Below are 19,219 nucleotides of genomic sequence, written 5' to 3'. Positions count from 1 at the left end.
CACACATACATATACACACAAGCACACATACACAGCTACACATGCATGCATACATGCACACACGTGCACACTCAAATACACCTGTGCACACACACATCCACACATGTATGCACACTCAAGCACACATGCATGTGCATTCATGCACATACACCCCTTGGCCAGAGAGCCCAGCCTTCCTGAACCCACAGTGAGTGGGGGCTATGGTCGACCTCAGGCCCCCGTTACTCCATGAGCATTTTCCTCCTTCTGTCACACCCGAACTGTCTGGACGCCACCCCGCCCTGCTGCCCCCGCCCACGCTGTGCACTCGTAACCAGCCCTCAGCGCAGGGTGCTGAGCCACGCAAGCGAACATTCCCGTCGGGTTCCAGCCCCAGCGCCACAGGGCACTATGTGACGGGTGGGCAGGGGCAGTGACTGACGTGGCTGGGGCTACAGCAGGCTGCGGCACCCCCAGTGCATGGTCCTGCCCCCTGTGTTGTTTGCCCCGCCCCAGCATGGTCGGCCCCGCCTCTGCGCTGTCCGCCCCGCCCCTGGCACTGTAGACCCCGCCCCCTTCGCTGTCCGCCCCGCCCCAGCATGGTCGGCCCCGCCCCTGCGCTCTCCGCCCCGCCCCTGGCACTGTAGGCCCCGCCCCTGCGCTGTCCGCCCCGCCCCAGCATGGTCGGCCCCGCCCCCCGGAGCCGTCTGCCTGTCCCTGCACTGGCGGCTACGCAGAAAATGTGAACTTCTGTTTGGAATGAGCCTAGCCCCTCGCCCCTAGCTGGCAACTGGGGTCATCCCAGTGCTGTTGCTTGGCTGCTCCTGCCTCCCCCGACCCTGCCTCGCAGCCTCACTGCACCCACCCTCCCATCCCCTCTGCACCTTTGTTCAAGCTGGCCAGACGTCCAACGGCTTCTCTTCTCCCTGCAAATCTCATTGGACGTTCAGGGGACTCGGCTCCTCTGGGCGGGTCCTCCCGGCATCCACGTCGTCCACTACTGCCCCCCAGCATCGCGGCCTGCTCTTTGGCTAGCTGTCTGGGTGTGGGGCTCACCGGGCGGGGCGTCCCTCCCAGGGAGCGGGCGAGTCAAGTCAGGGCAAGGGCACGTGACAGGGTCTGGCTCTGTTCAGGCCCAGTGGACCGGCCGACCTCCCGTGACTTACGGCTGCATTGTGCTGGCTGGGCTCGGGGAGCAGAGCGTTCCCCACTGACACCACCCACGCCCGGAGCAGCCACACGCCCCTGCCAGCAGGCAAGAAGGGTTTCTGGGCCCCTGCGGGAAGCAACAGCTTTCCAGATGCTGGCAGTGTGCCCGCAGCCAGGGACCGACCGCCGCACAGCGCGGGGAGGCGCCTGTCAGCCAGGGCCTCGCTCTGTGGGGGGTTTCACCACAGACACTGGCTGCCGATGCTCCCCTGGCCCCCTGACAGTGCTTGCCACACACATTGCGGGGAGCGGGGACCTACTCCGACCACGGTCCTGTTGTCCCGGTTGGACACGGCATGCCCAGCCCCTGATTGGGCCTCAGTTTGCCCAACCACAGTTCCCCGCCATGGCTGCCTTCTAGGGCAGGGGTAAAAAGGGTACACAGTGGCTGGAGCAGTAAAACAGCAGCGAGGGTGCTTGCCTCGCATATGGCTGCCCCGGGTTGGATTCCCAGACTGCCAGAAGTGATCCCTTACTGCAGAGCCAGGACTAAGCCCTGAGCACTGCCACGAGTGGCCTGATGTGCCTGCCCCTCCTTGCCCCCCTGCAAAAAATAAATGTTCCTCTTACCCTCATAAGGGAATCAGTTTTTTTTTCCCCAGGGGCCAGAGAGATAATACAGTGGGTCAGGCACTTCCTTTGCATGCAGCCCACCTGGGTTTGATCCCCGGTACCACACACAATCCCCTGAACACCATCAGCAGTGACCCCTGAGAGATGAGAAGCAGGGTCAGCTCTGGCACAGCTGAGTCCGGCCCCCAGACAGAAAAACAACATTCTTTCCAGGTGTGTATTCATTCATCTCCATGAATTCGCTGCAAAATATTGTTAGGGAGGGGCCGGAGCGATAGCACAGTGGGTAGGAAGTTTGCCTTGCACGTGGCTGACCCGGGTTCGATCCCCGGCATCCCATATGGTCCCCCAAGCACCGCCAGGAGTAATTCCTGAGTGCAAATCCAGGAGTAACCCCTGAGCATCGCTGGGTGTGACCAAAAAAGCAAAGCAATATATATATATATATATATATATATATATATATATTGTTAGGGAGACGTCTCTGGGATGCAGGCAGTGGAACTACGGGGTCCACACTGTCTCTCTCACCGAGTGGGCCTGGGGGAGGCACGTTCTCAGAGTCTGGATCCCCTTGTCTGGATTGGGGGTGCCAGGGCACTCTTCTCCCACAGGTTACTGTGAGAGCGGGCTGGCCGCCTCTTCTCTCCTCTGCCTGAAACCTCAGCAGGAACCTGTCCCAGCTCAAGTGCTACTTGAACTAGGAGCCTGCCCGAACTTCCCGGTCAAAACAATCCATTTTCTGGCTCCTTCCCCAGAAGCACGTAATTTATCTGCGTTGCAAGTGTTCAGTAAGGGTTTCTCCTGCTGCAGGGGGGCTTCCTGCCAGAGCGTCATGAAACCAAAGTGGCAGGGCTGCTTCTGGCACTAAAACAGAAATGAAAAATGAAACAGCACACACACACACACATACACACACACACACAAAACGGAAGCAGGAGGCTGGAGAGAAAAAAACAGGGGTTAAAGCACCTGCCATGCATGTGGCCATATCCAGCTCAATCCCCAACACCACAAAAGGTCCCCCTTACACCTATGGGAGTGGTCCCTAGCACACAGAGCCAGGGTGAGCCCCAAGCACCACTGGTTGCCCCTCCCCCGCCTCCACACAAAAAGCCCAGAGTCTAACAAGGCTCACGGTTCACTGCTGGACTTGGTTTTGTGCACTGCTGTATTCACTGCACACTTGTATTTATGTATGTGTATGCTTGCTCAAAACCTACAGAGCATCTCTTCACAGGAGTCAGCCACAGATGCTCGAAATGCTATATCATGAAGCGAGGTTCCCGGGGCAGGCCTGCCAAACCAGGCCTGCCTCTGTTCCTGGCACTGAGCCACAGAGCAGAGAAGGTGCTCAATGAGCATTTTTAGAGGTGACCTGGAAACCTAATAATGCAGAGAAGCATGTCCTTGGGGGCACTGTGGGTGGCGAGATTCAATTCTAGGCCCCCACCCCCATGTTCAGCCTTGACTCCTGATTCAGGCATGCAAAAGGTCCCCCACACACACACACACCGCCACCTCTCCAAAGGATGCCTCCTACCTGGGGGATTTCCAAACCAACGCTGGGTGTAGGTGAAAAACTGGATGTGGGTGGAAAAGAACAGTAAGGACCAGTGTTTCCCCAGCCCCCTACTCTTATCTTCTCTAAACTGAGTAACCCTTGAGGAGTAACCCTTGAGCATCACTGAATGTGGCCCCAAAACCAAAAAGTACAAAATAAAGGGAAGGAAAGAGAAGGAAAGAAAGAGGAAAGAAAGGAGGAAAGGAAGGAAGGAAGGAAGGAAGGAAGGAAGGAAGGAAGGAAGGAAGGAAGGAAGGAAGGAAAGAAGGAAGGAAGGAGGAAAGGAAGGAAGGAAGGAAGGAGGAAAGGAAGGAAGGAAGGAAGGAAGGAAGGAAGGAGGAAAGGAAGGAAGGAGGAAAGGAAGGAAGGAAGGAAGGAAGGAAGGAAGGAAGGAAGGAAGGAAGGAAGGAAGGAAGGAGGGAAGGAAGGAAGGAAGGAAGGAGGGAAGGAAGGAAGGAAGGAGGGAAGGAGGGAAGGAAGGAAGGAGGGAAGGAGGGAAGGAGGGGAGGAAGGAAGGAAGGAAGGAAGGAAGGAAGGAAGGAAGGAAGGAAGGAAGGAAGGAAGGAAGGAAGGAAGGAAGGAAGGAAGGAAGGAAGGAAGGAAGGAAGGAAGGAAGTCAGACACACGAATCTCGGAACTGAGCAGCATCACTCCCAAGTGATGGTGCCATGGGGCGCTGGGGACCCGTGGGGAAGAGCTTGGAGCACCTGGTCATGCCCTCTGTGTGCTGGGAAAGGACACAGCTCAGCACACATCCACATACCACATAAGTGTACTTAGGCAGATGCCGACCTGGTGCTGACCTTGCAGGTAGGAAGGCAGACACTCAGGGGCCATGTTCAGTAGGAAGCAGCTGGGGAAACCGTGGACCCGGCCCGGTGAGCAGCCAGTCGGCTCAGCCCTGCAGGGCCAAGAATGTCACAACCCGGCTCCTCCTGCCTCTGGGTTCCGGCCCCGCCCCCACTGCCAGCACTCCAGGCCACTGCGTTGCCAGAGCCCATTACTGCCCTGCGGCCAGCAGGGAGGACAGCCTGGCTGACACTCGTCCCATCATTCCCGGTGCTGTCTGTTTGGGGCCACAGCTGACCTGTGCTCAGGGCTTACTCCTGGAGGAGCTGGAGGGGCCATGTGGGGTCTAAGGACTGAAGTCAGGTCAGCCATGCGCAAGCCTTCCCCTCTGTACTATTGCTCCAGTTCTTTCACATGCTTGCCCTTCATATCTTATGTACACACACACACACACACACACACACACACATGTGCATGCACATGTACATGCACACACGCACTTCTTCCTTTTTAAAAAATTATTTTCATCAAGTTGTTCACAGTAATGGATTACAGTCAATATTTCGACACTAGTCCCATCACCATTACACCTTCCCACCACCATTATTTTGAAATTTCCTGCCACCACCCAAACCTGCTGAAAAGGAAGATGCTAGATAATGTATTTTGTATTGCTTGTTATGAATAGTATACGATGTTGCATGGTTGTTCTCGTGGCTGCGTGCTCCTGGAATTCTAAAATTTTAGATAATTAGGATCTGGAGAAATCTCTGCAGCGAGCAGCTCGGTTCTGAGATTCTTTTGCGTGTCTCTGGATCATGGCCATTAAGGAGCTTAAATAGCAATAAATAAAGAAGTGTGACCTCCAGGGTTCCATAGGGATGAGGAGATGAGAGGGATGGGCCCATCCCCTATCCCTTGAAGCTTGGGGTTTGCTGTCACTGAACCCTCATATCTGCACTTCTCATTGGAGTCTGGGAATTGGCGGCTGCCAGGATTCTTAGGGGCAGGTGGAGGGACGATGTCTGCTCCGGTCTGAGGCACACGGTGAAACCAGCCTGGCTTAAAGTCCAGTTATGAGATTCTTTTATATGTTTGGCTTCCTCCCTCCCTCCCTTCTTTCCTTCCTTCCTCCCTCCCTCCCTCCCTCCCTTCCTTCCTTCCTTCCTTCCTTCCTTCCTTCCTTCCTTCCTTCCTTCCTTCCTTCCTTCCTTCCTTCCTTCCCTCCCTCCTTTCTTTCCTTCCCCTTCCTTCTCTTCTTTATTTTTTATTTTTTGGTTTTGGGGCCACACCCCAGTGATGCTCAAGGGTTACTCCTGACTCAGCACTCAGGAATCACTCTTCATCATGCTTGGGGGACCATATGGAATGCTGAGAATCAAAGTTGGGTGACCATATGCAAGTGAGTGCCCTCCCCCATGTACTCTCACTCCACGGCTCCCTCCCAAGGTTTCCTAACACGCCCTCAGCCCATTGGACAGTGCTGGGGCTTATTCTCCTCTCACACAGCTCTGGGAAAGATTCGAAGAGAGAAGGTAAGTTCAGGACTTGTGTGTGTGTTTTCCTTCCCCTTCCCCTTATTTTCATTCTCAGAGACTACTCTGAGACATGGTCAACCTGGGTTCAATCCTGACACCCCATACGATCCCCCAAGCTCCACCAGGAGTGACCCCTGAGCATAGAGACAGGAGCCCTGAGAACTGCTGGGCATGGCCCCAAATCCAAAACCAAACCAAATCAACAACAATAAAACACGCCTTCTCAGTCCGGAGAGATGGTACCACAGCCCGGACACCTGCCTTGCATGCAGCCCACCCAGTTTGATCCCTGGCACTTCTCAGAGTCCCCCGAGTTTGCCGGGAGTGATTCCTGAGAACACAGAGCCAGTAGGAAGCCCCGAGCATCACCCAGTATGACCCACACCTGCCCCTCCTGCCCCAAAGCCACTTACCATTTACTCTTAATACCTTAATGCCCCCCAACACAGTAATAAAGTCTAAACAGCCCCCGCCCCCCGTCATACACTCAAAGTGCTTTGTGGACTTGTGGATTCGATTCTAGTTCTTGACCTCCTTAGCATCGGGGCCATCTGGAGACTGGTCCAGTTGGTCATTTGGGGCCACAGTTTGCTAGGAATGGTTGTGTACCTTTGTGCACACACACACACACATACACACGCTCTTTCTCTCTGTTTCTGTTTCTCTGTCTGTCTCTCTCTTTCCTTCAGTCTTGCTTTTTCCATCCTTCCTACCCAACCCCCACTCCTGAAGTCACATCCCCAGGGTGGCCTGAGTCTCTGTGTGGTTGTCCATGGCCATAGGCCCTTGCACATGAACTGACCCCTTCTCCATGCTCTCTCTCCCACTAGGCACTCCCCTCCCGGGGGGATGCCCGCAGCCTGACGGGACCACCAGCAACCCCAGGTCCTGCTCCTGGAGCCCCCAGAGATGACCACGCAGGGGCCTCCCTAGTTGCAGCCCACGTGCTGCTGCCCCCTATGACTGTCAGATCCACCCCAGCCCCAGCCTGATGATAGAACCCCCGGGGTTCAGAATCTGGTCCCCGCAGCCACCTGCTTTGAAGGGATGTGGCCTGGCAGCAGAGCTGACCCCTTCCTGGGGAGCCACAGCAGAGCCCAAACTCTATAAATAAGCCTGGGGACAGGCTACGGCCCTTCCAGAGCAGGAACTAGGGCGACGGGGAGCTTGCGGGAGCTCATCCCAGCCGCCTGGGACTCCAACCCTGCCACCAGCACAGCCGAGAATCTGGGCCGGGCGAGCGGAGCGAGGGCGTCAAATCCATCACCAGGGGTCACTGCCAGCCCCACCCAGCCCCTTCGCAGCTGGGCCAGGCAGGACACGGGATACAGTGGCCAGCGCCCAGGGCAGTGCATCCAGGGCTCTTCCAGCCCAGAACAGAGGTGGGGGCAGAGGACCCGGGGGCCGAGGGACATGGCGAGACACCGGCAGGGAGGGCCACGCCCTGCTTCCTCTGGGCCCCTGAGCGGAGCCACAGCCTGGACAAGCCTGGGAAACACGGCCCATCTGTTGGGTGCCCGGTGCCCGGCAGGGGGCACGGGGAGAGGCAGACTGACTGCTGGCCTCAGGGGCTCCTCCCATGCCGGGGAACAACGAGTCTGGGTCCTGGGAGGTGGTGGGTGCCCAGGTCACATGGGTGGGCCAGTTCCTGAGTGCTTGGGGCCAGGTTCCTCAGAGAGCCTCAGTGGGCAAACAGCACCTGAGCAGGGGGTGTGGCAGGGGGAGGGGAAGGGGCTGCACCCCGGCCTTTGAGAGAGCACCCGAACACTTGAGGGAGCACCCCTGGCTTCTCAGAGCCCCAGTGCTCACCCACTCCGTGCCCCAGCCCTCCGGGCACCCAGTGCCTGGTAAACAGGACTGGTGGGGGGCCGGCCCCCACCCACGCGGCTCCCACATACAGACGCTTTGTCTACGCTGCTGATGCATAATGCATGGACACAGGCCCAGTGTGGACAACAGGCTCATCACCAGGGCCGGGGGGCACAGCCTGGACACAATGTGCTCAGTCAGTGCTGCAGCAGTAGAGAGAGGGCCGCTGGGGCCTGCACACACACCCCCGCCCCCACTCAGGCCCGGGTGGGCAGGGAGCAGGCCCAGAGGCCCCGGGGCCTGAGGTCCTCTCCCACACGGCCCAGTGCTGCCTCAGCCACACCCTAGATGCGGGGGCTTAGATGCTCCTCCCAGAATCCTCCAGTCTCTGAGCTCAAGTTCTACTTTTGGGGGGTGGTTTTGGAGAGGGGGGGTCATACCCAACTGTGCTCAGGGCTTACTCCCAGCTCTGTGCTGAGGGGCCAGTCTGGGCGGTGCTTGGCGTCCCTATGCAGTGTCGGGGATCAAACCGGGCTGGGTGGGATGAGAAACAAGCACCTTCACCCCTGCGGGGTCTCTGACTTCCAGCTCCTCCTTTCAAAGCTTCTTCAGGGACCAGAGCAATAGTACAGTGAGAAGGGCGCTTGCCTTGCATGTAGCCAACCCTTGGTTCGATCCCCAGCACCCCACAGGGTTCCCTGAGCACCACCAGGAGTGGTCCCTGAGCACAGAGCCAGGATGAAGCCCTGAGCATAGCCAGGCTGGGCAAAAACAAACAAAAAAAGGAAACAAAATTCTCAGTGGTTTGGGAGACAGCTGGATGGCATGGAGCACAGGCTGAGCGACTGGGAGCCCTGGGCTTGATCCCCGGCACTGAGCGGCCTCCTCAGCTTCCCCTGGAAGGCCTGGGTTTGATCCTCAGCACTTAATGGTCCCCTCAGCATCCCCTGGGTGCCCCTCCCCTGCCAAGCTTCTCCAGGCGGTGTTGTCATCCATCAGGGTCCTGTGTGCTGCTGGGGGTCTGAGAGGTGGTTTTGATCCCTGGGGCCCCTCACCTACTCTCACACGTCAGCTAAGAGGGTAAGACAGGACCACTCTGAACCACAGACTTCCTGAAAGAGGCGCTGCACCAGTCCGTGTGCTAAAAGAGTGCTTCCTTCTCGGGCAACACGCAGAAACATTCCCTGGATACATGGTACAGCAGGTGAGGTGCTTGCCTTGTACCCTATATGGTCCCCTGAGCCTCTCAGGAGTGATCTCTCCTGCCCCAATCCCAAAACATATAATATATATTTACATTACACGGATATATACACATGAAAAGAAGTATATGGTGTAACCTCCCAAACCCCAAACATAGTAATATGTATTTACATTACATGTAAATATACACATGAAAAGAAGAGATACAAGAGCAGAGGTGGGGTTTGCGTACAGCTGATTTTAGTAATAAGCATTTTGGAAATCCGTCTTTGAACTACCAGGTAAACAGAGCAGAGGTATATTCAGGGGCCCTTGCTGATGTGAAAGAGTTTGCTCTGTGGCCACTCCTGGGAACTCTGATTTAGGATATCTGGACAATAGACAAGAAATCTGCATTACATATACTACAAATACACAAACATTGAGTCATACGTATACTTGTGGTACCAGGGATTAAACTCAGTGCGTCACTCATTCAAGGTAAGCATATTACCACTGAGCTGTATCCTGACTTGGAATCTGCATTTCTTTTTTTTTGGGGGGGGGTCACACCTGGTGATGCACAGGGGTCACTCCTGGCTCTGCACTCAGGAATTACCCCTGGCGATGCTCGGGGGACCATATGGGATGCTGGGAATCGAACCCAGCTCAGCCACGTGCAAGGCAAACACCCTATCCACTGTGCTATCGCTCCAGCCCCTGGAATCTGCATTTCGAATAAGCACTGAAGAGATTCTGATGCAGGTGGTCCACAGGTGACATTTTCAGAGACAGTGATGAATGAAAAATGATAGGTCTCAAATATGCAAATGATAACCACGCGGTGGTTCACTAAACAACCCCTGACAAACTAAATCCACGATGAGGTTAACTTCGGAGCAGTTTTATTTAAAAAGGGAAAAGCGTCCTTCCTGAGGCCTCAGGCGGTCTCTCCACACACAGACCAGCAAGGGCACCGGTTCTCTTCAAAGATACCCGAGTTTCAATGCCTCAGCATTTTAGGGCAGTTTGCATTTGGCTTTCCGATCACCGCGGCTTGACAGTTTACTACACGAGGGCATTTGCAAGCCCATTTGGCTATGTATTAAAATAAAAAATTATAAACTCGTATTTCATGGAGTGAAGAGTCCAGGAGGAACTCGCTGTGCCCAACCTGCTCTCAGCTGTCGGAGCAGCCGCAGCCACTCACAGCTGGGTCCCTAGCCCCGGCTCCACAAGGACTGCTCCCGGGAGGCCCAAGGGCCGGGCAAGGCCAGGCAGGACTCGGGACTCAGGGCTGGACTGATCTCGGGTTCAGCCTTTTAATAAGCTGCTGCTAGGGCCGGAGCGATAGCACAGCGGGTAGGGCGTTTGCCTTGCACGCGGCCGACCGGGTTCGATTCCCAGCATCCCATAGGGTCCTCGGAGCACTGCCAGGGGTAATTCCTGAGTGCACGAGCCAGGAGTAACCCCTGAGCATCGCCGGGTGTGACCCCAAAAGCAAAATAATAATAATAATAATAATAATAATGAGAATGAGCTGCTGCTGCCATCACAGAGCTATGGAAAGCCACGAAGCTCTAGGCTCCACGGCCCGTTTTTACAGAGATTGCTCATTTCCCACCAAATCTGCGCTCCTCGTTTTTCAGCAGGTGGACACGAAGCTACTTTCCATGCGTGTGGTCACGTGACCGCTTCTGACCAATAGGGTGAGGCGGTCGTGTCACGTGGCATCCCAGGCCAGTCATGTGACGGGAAGGGGCGTTCCCATCTCCCCAAGCTGCTGAGCGAGGCTCCGATAAGGGGCAGCGGCGTCCTAGCGGGCCCGTGTGACCTTTACAGCCCTGAAGGAGGGGCGGGGGGGCCGTGATGGTGGTTGAAGCGCTTGGGGTGTCCCATAGGCCGTCTGTACCCCCCATTCCTGCACCTTCCTGAGGTCCGAATTGGGTCCGTGACCCGGGCCAGGACCAAGGGCCTAGCTGGCCTGTTCTCACCCGGGTCGGCATTTGGGTGAAGCTTTGGAGCAGCCTGTGGCCCCACCATGCCCCGTGCTGTCCCCGTGCTCTCCTGGCGCAGGGCAGAGGTGCTCCCGGTCAAGGACAGGCCCCTAGCGGGAGGTGTCGGGGCCCACAGCCACCTCCGTCCTCGCGTCTCCCGGGTCCCCCTGCTCTGCGGCCCGGATGAGCCCTACGCAGCACGAGCCCCCTCCCCGTTCACAAGGAGATCACTGAGGGGTCGGGGCGGGCCTGTTTCAGGGCCCGCTAGAAAGGACGAGGCTTGGGCCCGAGCCACTGGGCAGAGAGCAGGGCGCTTGTCTTCGCACAGCCCACCTGGGTTGTGTCCCCAGTACACCATACCCCTGAGCACAGCCAGGTGTGGCCCCAAAACCAATACAAAGGGGAAAACGAAGTTGGAGCCAGCATCTCCTGACCTCATCTGGTTCAGCACCCGCGAACTTCGGGATGCAAACGGCCTTCCCACACCCCAAACGCTCTCCTGCCTACACGGTCCATCCCGTATTTGACGCCTCGTATCCACGTATTTGAACTACTGCACGGTGCTCATCTCCGCCCTCCCTCACCTCTCAGCAACGCGGGCACATCTTACATGCAGGAATCCTTGAAGGTCAAACTATGGAATCAACTATCTAATGATAAGGACTACTAAGATCGAACATTTTTAAGTATGAAATCATGCTTTGGAGGCAGATGCCACATTTAATTAAACCTACATCTATAATAGGAGTGGTCGGAATTTTATGTTCTAAGGAAAAAAACTGATAATTACTTGTGATGGTTCATGTCTCCACAGACAAGCCCAGTTTCAGATATGTGCAAGGTTAGAACCCAGAGGTTCCCAAACTTACTTGCCCTTTTCAGATACAAAAATTACCCAGCACTCCCTGGAAATCTCCCTTCTTTACATGAACATGAAGAAAGGACCCCCAAATGACATCCTTCTGGAGTCCCACCACTGGGGGAGGGGGTATCACCCACTTCAGGCAATACTGTTATATTTAGAAAAAAATGGTATATGTAATAGCATGTGGAAAAATTCCTGATAGAATGTTACAATAACATTAAACAAACGAAACTAATAAAAAGGAAAGCTCCAAATCGCCTAGTGTCTTTTTTTTTTTTTTAAAGAAATATTTTATTGAACCACCGTGAAAACAAAAAAAATACAAAGCTTTCAGGTTTAAGTCACAGTCAAATACTGATTAAACCACCATCCCTTCACCAGTGCACCCGTTCCACCACCAAAAACCCCAATACACCCCCCTCCCACCCCACCCCCCATCTAAGTAGCTGATGATATTCCCATTATTCTCTCTATATATTGAGTACATTTCATATTTCCATACAGAACTCACTATTGTTGATTGGAAATTTTCCCCAACAATCAGGCCTGCTGAATAAGCATCATCTAATAATTTCTCTTCCTTGGTAAAGGTGAAGATTTTGAGTCCGCGCGGCCGCTATCGCGGCCGCGCGGTTTTGGGTTTCTAATATTTTAGCTCAGTTCACAGTCAAAATGGATGGCTCCAAGAATCTGCTCTGGTGCCAAAATGGGTTAGGAGACCTCAGGATCACAGTCAGTAGGCGGGAGGCTCTGCTTCTCGTGCCGCGGCTCTTGGTTCATCTCTGGGCGGAAGGCGCGCCGGGAACACCTCCCCTCCCAGGATCACCTACAGGCTACGTCACTAAAGAAAGTCCTACCTCCTGGTGTAGGGGTCTTAGAGGGTGGCTCTCACCACGTGGCTGCTGCCGCTGCCGCCATTTTCGCTCAGAAAAATGGGGTGGAGAGGGAAAAAAATCCCTCCCCGGGCTGCACGAGGTTGTAGTTCAGTTCGCAGTCAAAATGCATGGCTCCAAGAATCTGCTCTGGTGCCAAAATGGGTTAGGAGACCTCAGGATCACAGTCAGTAGGCGGGAATCGCCTAGTGTCTTGGGGTGGGTTTATTTCTGCCTTTTTTCTTTTCTGCTTTTCACGATGCACTGGATGTATACATAATTTTTATCTAACCCAAACAACACATTATTTTAAAAAGCCAATATAGAAACGAATACAAGAGGGCAGCTACCTCCTGGGCAGCCGGGTCCCACGAGTCCCACTTGGTGGCCAAGGCATGGGGTGCCTTCCCCGCTTTGTACAAAAGGCTGTTCGGGTTCTTTCCCATGCTGGGCCAGAGGGGTGGTGCTCCCTGCAGCTCTCGATTCCCTGAGTCAGGGTTGCCGTCACAAGAGCTCTCAGGTCTGGAACTGGACCTGGGGTCTGGCCTGAGGCCGTCCGGGCTTACCTGCCTCCTGAGCTAGAAGGCTTTCACCGGGGAACAGTCAGACCGTCTAGAACCCGACTATGAAGACATCCTTCCCGAGGAGCACCCAGGACGGACACCCTTGGGCACAGCGGGGACAGATCTGCAACCAAACTCCCGGGGCAGGGTGACAGGGAAGGAAGGGCTCCAGGGACACTCAGAGAGCCTGGCCACAGCTGGGGCAAACAGAGGCTGAGCCTGGGAGACACCAGACGTCACCTGGTTTGGCTTTGGTGCCAAACCCCAGAGGGAGCTGGGCTGAAGGGCGAACAGAGGTGCCAGCAGCAGAGGCGGGTGCGGGTCCCATAGCCCCATGTCTGTCAGGATGTCCCCCAGCCGTGCAGCATGTCTGGCACCAGGAGACTGAGGCTCAAGGGATGCTAGGCCATGGCTGCCCCACTGGGCTCTGAGGCAGGGACACCTAGGGGGCAGGAGCCCTCTGAGCTGCTTCTTTCTTGGTCACTCACGGGTTCTCAATAGACACTTCTCCACTAAAGTGCTCCTTCAAAGGCTCCTTCCAAGTGCTCCTTAAATTTGATTCTGTTTTATTTTGGGGTTATACCCAGCAATGCTCAGCGGTTACTCCTGGCTCTGCACTCAGGGGTCACTCCTGGCAGTGTTCCGGGGAACATATGTGGTGCCGGGATTCAACCCGTGCTGGCCACATGCCAGGTAAGTGCCCTACCTGCTGAACTATCTCTCAGACCCCCTAAAATTTAGTCTTTGAGTAACATTTTTAAAATATTTTAAATGGTTGCATGAAGGTTTAATATACATGTACAGACTGTTGGAGTTTTTGTTTGTTTCTTTTTTTGGCCACACCCAGTGGTGCTCAGGGGTCACTCCTGGTGGGGCTCAGGGGACTGTATGGGAGGCTGAGGATCAAACCCTGCTGGCCGGGTGCAAGGCCAGTGCCCTCCCCGTTATCTTATTGCTCCAGCCCCAGACACTTGCTGGTTGAAATGAGGCTGTAGCCACGTCCACGGTGTGTGTGTGTGTGTGTGTGTGTGTGTGTGTGTGTGTGTGTGTGCATGTGTGTGTGTGTGCGCGCGCGTGTGTGTGTGTGTGTGTGCGCGTGTGTATGTGCGCATGTGCGTGTGGCGAGACCCTGAAATCAACTCTCTTAGCCACTCCCAGCAATCCATCCAGTATCCCTGCTTTCCCTCATTCTGCCGAAATCAGCCCTGTCCACATGATGCCAGGGATCGAACTCAAGGGCCCTCCCACATGCCCACATGCTAGGGTCCTATGTCCTATCCTCGAATCCTATATCCAACCTCGGTCTCATTCTTCTCCACGTGGACACCCAGTTCCCCAGCCTCATCTGTGGAGAAGCCTCTCTTGGCCAGTGTGTGTTTGGGGGCGCCTGTGGAAAACAAGCTGACGGGGTCTCTCGGGAGCGTTTCCAGGATCAAGTCACTGATCCTGCTTCTCAGTGATGGGGCGGTGGCCTAACAAGCTCAGGTGCACAGAGGCCACAGGCGTGGATGAGGGAATCGCGGTCTGGGCACAGCTGATCTCGTCAAACCGGCAGGGATGGACAGTGGGTCGGGCACTTGCCTTGCACACAGCAAACCCGAGTCAGTCCCTGGCACCACATACGGTCCCCTAAGCATCCCCAGGAGAGGTTCCTGAGCACAGACCAAGGAGTAAGCCCTGAAGGCCGCTGAATTTTTTTTAAAAATGAGATTCACCCTCGATAGTGCAGTGGATAAGGCATTTGCCTTGCATGCAGCCGACCTGGGTTCGGTTCCTCTGCCCCTCTCGGAGAGCTCGGCAGGCTACTGAGAGTATCGCGCCCGCATGGCAGAGCCTGGCAAGCTACCCGTGGTGTATTTGCCAAACACAGTAACAACCAGTCTCACAATGGAGACATTACTGGTACCCGCTCGAGCAAATCGATGAGCAACGGGATGATAGAGGTGACAGCGGTGAGATTCACCCCCTAGGCCCCATGTTATCTAGAAGAGAAAAAGTTCCTCTTTGGCCCTCAAAGCAATGGCAGTCTGCGGAGTGTGGTAGTGAGTTGACATCGAGGATCAGGGCGGGGGACAGAACAAAGCCCCACTGATCTTGGGAGCTGGGGAAGAAATCAGGAAAGCTGGCGTAAGCCTGGCCCGGGCTCCAGCAGCCCGCACAGAGCCAGGGCAGGCAGGGAGGAAACAGCCTGAACAAAGGCATGAATGAGAGTGAGAAAGGTCGTGAGCCCTGAGGGAAATGGCAAGAGGGTGGGTGCTTCTGCTGGAACAAGGAGGCATGGGGGCCAGCCTGGGGGAGGGGGTGCCCCGGGCAGCCAGAGGGACAGCGCAGAGCTAAAGGCTCCCGCCTGGCACACAGCAGATTCAGTTTGGTCCCTGTCACCACACATAGTTCCCTGGGGCCACCAGGAGTGATCCTTGAGCTGAACCGAGCCTGCCCTGAGCATCGCCTCAACTTCCCCACTCTCTGAAAAAGAAAAAAGAAAATCGTGCTATCAGGGAGACAGTCCAATGAGCTGGAGCACATATAGGAATCCCGGGTTCGATCCTGGGTATGGCATAGGGTATGGCATGGGGATGCCAGCCCTATCAGGAGTGATCCCTGAGCACTGAGTCAGGAGTCAGCCCTGAGCATCTCTGGTGTGACCACCCCTCTTGCCCCCACCCCCCACCCTACACACACATAGAGAAACAAGCAAGGGTCTTGAATGAGGAGTCAGTGTCAGAGTACCTGCTGAAGGGGCCAGCCCTGCCCTTTCTCCTGCGGGCAGGCTGAGAGCTACTCCACAGGGCACCCCATGGAGCCCCAGGACCCCCTCTAGGCCCTGGCCAGTCCTATCCACACCCACCAAGGGCTGCAGGCCAGTCGGAGCTTAGCCATGGGGGTCAGGGTGCGTTTCTGACACTCTTCCAGGACCAGCACTCAGGGCACTTGGGAACGAATTTGTTTAACTGAGTGTTTTGCCAGCCCTGGGCCGCGGACCTGCTGGCCGGGGGCCACGACAAGGCCGCGCAAGTGCTGAGCAGCTCTCGTGAGTGTTCACGGACTCCGCGTGCCCAAGGCTACCACCATCGCTTCTACGGCCAGTGTGCCTGCGTGTCTGGCCAAAACCCCCTGCACCGGGAATGGGGCATGGGGCGAGGGGAGAGGGAGGCTGGTTGCACAGTCCCCGCCCCCACCCCGGGGACAGGCCAGCTGGATGATTCAGGCCTGTGTACCGAGAGAGCTGCACACGCCCCACCCCATGACATCCCACCCCGTGTCCTCCCCGCCTGACCCCAGCTCACCCCGATGGCCAGTAGCTGGGCTGCCCCGGGTCAGTCACGCTGGATGCCGGACACACTGGGGCTGAGGAACGAGAGCAGGGAGTGCTGTGGACTCGGGCCCACACGGACCCAGAGGCAGGCGGCAAAGGGAGGGTAGAGACTTGGGGTCCCCCACCCAGAGGGTCCACAACCCAGCGGCTGCCGGGGCGAGACAAGGCCTGTCCCGGGGTCAGAGGTCAGACTGCCCGGGCGTCTCCCCCAGGCCCTCGGGCCCTCGTGCCTGCCCGCCCCGTCCACAGAGCCGCACACTTTGCTCTGCTTCTCCAGCTGTTCGGTCAGGCTGGAGAGGCCGGCGGCCACCCAGGATGCCCCGGGAAGCGGCTGTGCTGGACATCCAGGCCGACCCTGCAGGGAGTGGGAGGCACGAGGGTTCTGCAGGCCGAGGGCGCCCGGCGCACTGGATCCTCTTTCCTGCCGCCAGAAATGGCACAAATCTCCGGATCAAACAAATCCGTCCCTGCGGGGCAGCCGCGCCCCCTCCCCCTCACCTGTCTGCCCATGGCTCCTGCCCTCCCCTACTCAGCGCGCCCCGAGCCCCGCCATCCCTGAGGACCAGTTCAAAGGTGCCCATAGACCCTTCTCTGCCTCCGAGCCCCCATCCCGCCTGCAGAGTCGGAGCTGGCGCTCTCGGCGCTTTAGTGAGCCACTGAACCTGAACGCACGCTCACAGGATGCCCCCGCCCCCCCAGAGGAGACACACAGGAGATGCAGGAGACTCGGGGGGATGGCAAGAAGGGGGGAGGGGAGAGCAAAGCTGTGCACAGCAGCCGCTGCAGAACTGCAGCAAGCTCAGGACCGTCTTGCCTAGGCGCGGGGAGGTGCCCAGCCCAGCCTGGCTGCCTTTCCCGGGTCCTGACCTGGCGGGGCAGTACAGGCTGTCAGAGGCCGGGAGCGTGTGGCTGGGAGCGTGTGGCCGGGGCCCCAGCAGGGCCCTTCCAGCCCCTTCTGAGCTGGGGTGCAGCCGTCATACAAAGCCGGGGCTAGGGCCTTGGCAGGAGGCGAGGCCAGAGAAGTGCTCGTAAATTTATTAAACTTTATTAAATTTTATCTTTTATTTGAGGGCCATGCTCAGCTCAGGGATAAGCTGTCAGAGATCGGGGGACCACGAGAGGAGCTGGGGTTGGAACCCAGGTTGGCTGTGAGCAGAGTAAGGCCTCGTGGCCACACTGTCACTCGGCTGAAGAAGTGCTCCTGAAAAGTGCTCGAACTCGGGATCCACGTTCCTCCTTTGGATGCAGGGGGTGCAATCCCCACTCTGTGCCACTGCAGCTGCTGCCTAAGAAGTCACGGAGCCCTGAGAGGTCATGGCCTTCCGCCCTGCCGGCCAGGACACCTGCCCCGAGCCCCCGAGCCCCATGCCATCTCGAGGACCCCGACTCCAAGAGGTCAGGACCAGTAACACCAGTGCAGGCCACAGATAGAGAACGTTCTGGAAGATCCTGAGTTTCAGGTGTTCGGGTCACTCCTGACCGTGTCCAACGGCCTGGCTGGGCACCTCCACCCCGTACCCTGCACCCTGCCGGATACGCAGGGCCACGGGGCCCCAGTCAGAGAGGCAGTTCCCTTCCCTGGGTCTGGGGCCTTCTGCACTTCGGGGAGGGTGTGCTGAGCCCTGCCTGGCCCACCCTGTGCTCTGGGGGCAGACCCCCTCTATGGGCCCTCAGAGGCCGACAGACGTGCTAGGTGAAATGGACTCGGTTCAGGGTGCTCAGAGCTTCCCGCCTGTCCAGTTTCACTGGTCTTGCAGGACGGACATCAGGGTGTAGGGCTCCTTGGCAGAGCACCTGCCTTCAGTGGGGGCTGCCCCTGCGCCCCAGCACCGACCCACACGCTGGCCCTGAGCCCGGAGGCATCTATGACCCTGGTTCTGTGAGCCAGTGTGTGAGCACTGCAGTGGTGAGCACAGAAGCAAAGGACAGGGGGAGGGAAGGGTCACCTTGAATCATTTTTTTTTTAATTGCAGGTGTTTGGGGGAGGACTCGGTGGCAAAAAAAAAAAAGTGCCGCCTTGAGATGCAAGGCCCCAAGTTCGACCCCCTACGCTGCCCACACGTGCCGAGCTGCTCTGCAGGACTGACGGGAGCCCTGGCATGAGCGTGTGGCGACAGTCAGAGCCACCCCGGCCCTGGGCTGGAGCAAACGCAAGCAGTAGTGCCGGCCATGCCACTGGGCACTGCCGAGGGTGGGGTGCCCACCCCCCCTGTGCCCACCCAGTGAGCACCGCCCAAGTGTGGGGTCCGGTCCCTGCGGCCAGAGCAGCGACGCCAGCCACAGCATCCCCGCAGGGACTGTTTCAGTATCAAGCTCCGTTTCCCCTTTTGAGTTTTGGTTTGTGGGCTGCACCCAGGGGTGCTCAGGGCTGACTCCTGGCTCTGTGCTCAGGGATCACTCCTGGTGGGCTCAGGGGCTCAGCGCTGGCCAGCTCAGCCCTGTGCCAGGCCCTCCCCCGGCCCCATCTTTCCAGCCCCTCGCCCCGCATCCCGACACACTTCTGCCCAGAGCCGCTCAAAGCCTGGAATTTGGGGGGGTGTCAAGTGTTGACTCTGAGGAAGATGACGAGTTGGGTCCAGCAGAAGCGAAGCCTCACGCACCCCTGCTGGGGTCGGGGGGCCGGGGAGCTGGTGCAGCGTGCTCTCGTCCCTGAGGTCCCTGGGCCACCGGGCCCCCCTCAGGCTCCCGTCCCCGTGGCTTTCCCTGGACCCCACGACGACCCCGGCCAGTCCAGTCACCCGCCCAGAGGCACGCGGGCCTCAGCTACCAGGTGGGAGCCCCGAGCTGAAGGATCCGGGGTTCGGTTCGAGCTGACGGGCGGCAATGTGAATCCAGGGCCTCCCCCCTGCGCTTCAGGCCTGCCCACCATGCCCCCCGACCCCAGTGATGGACTGAACCAGAGAATGCTGACCGTTCTGACCCGCACCCCTACCCCCACCCGCTCCTTCCACACGCCTGGGGCC

General features: G+C 57.3%; 1 protein-coding gene across 2 annotated transcripts in view; it reads right to left on the bottom strand.

Annotated features, from left to right (window-relative positions):
- CORO2B (coronin 2B) overlaps positions 1-19,219 on the bottom strand; it is a 124,843-nt gene that overhangs the window by 84,484 nt on the left and 21,140 nt on the right. Inside the window, exon 1 of one of the 2 annotated variants that reach the window (XM_055125109.1) lies at positions 864-999. The exons of the other annotated variant lie outside the window; for it this stretch is intronic. The gene's annotated coding sequence lies outside the window, so the exon portion shown is untranslated. Of the gene's footprint in view, positions 1-863; positions 1,000-19,219 lie in introns of those variants that run through there. 2 annotated transcript variants of the gene reach the window in all.

Source organism: Sorex araneus, chromosome 2 (assembly GCF_027595985.1).
Source record: "Sorex araneus isolate mSorAra2 chromosome 2, mSorAra2.pri, whole genome shotgun sequence".
In the NCBI taxonomy this organism is placed as follows: Eukaryota; Metazoa; Chordata; class Mammalia; order Eulipotyphla; family Soricidae; genus Sorex; species Sorex araneus.
The sequence above is the reverse complement of the archived record's forward strand: the minus strand, read 5'-3'. Positions and strand labels throughout refer to the sequence as shown.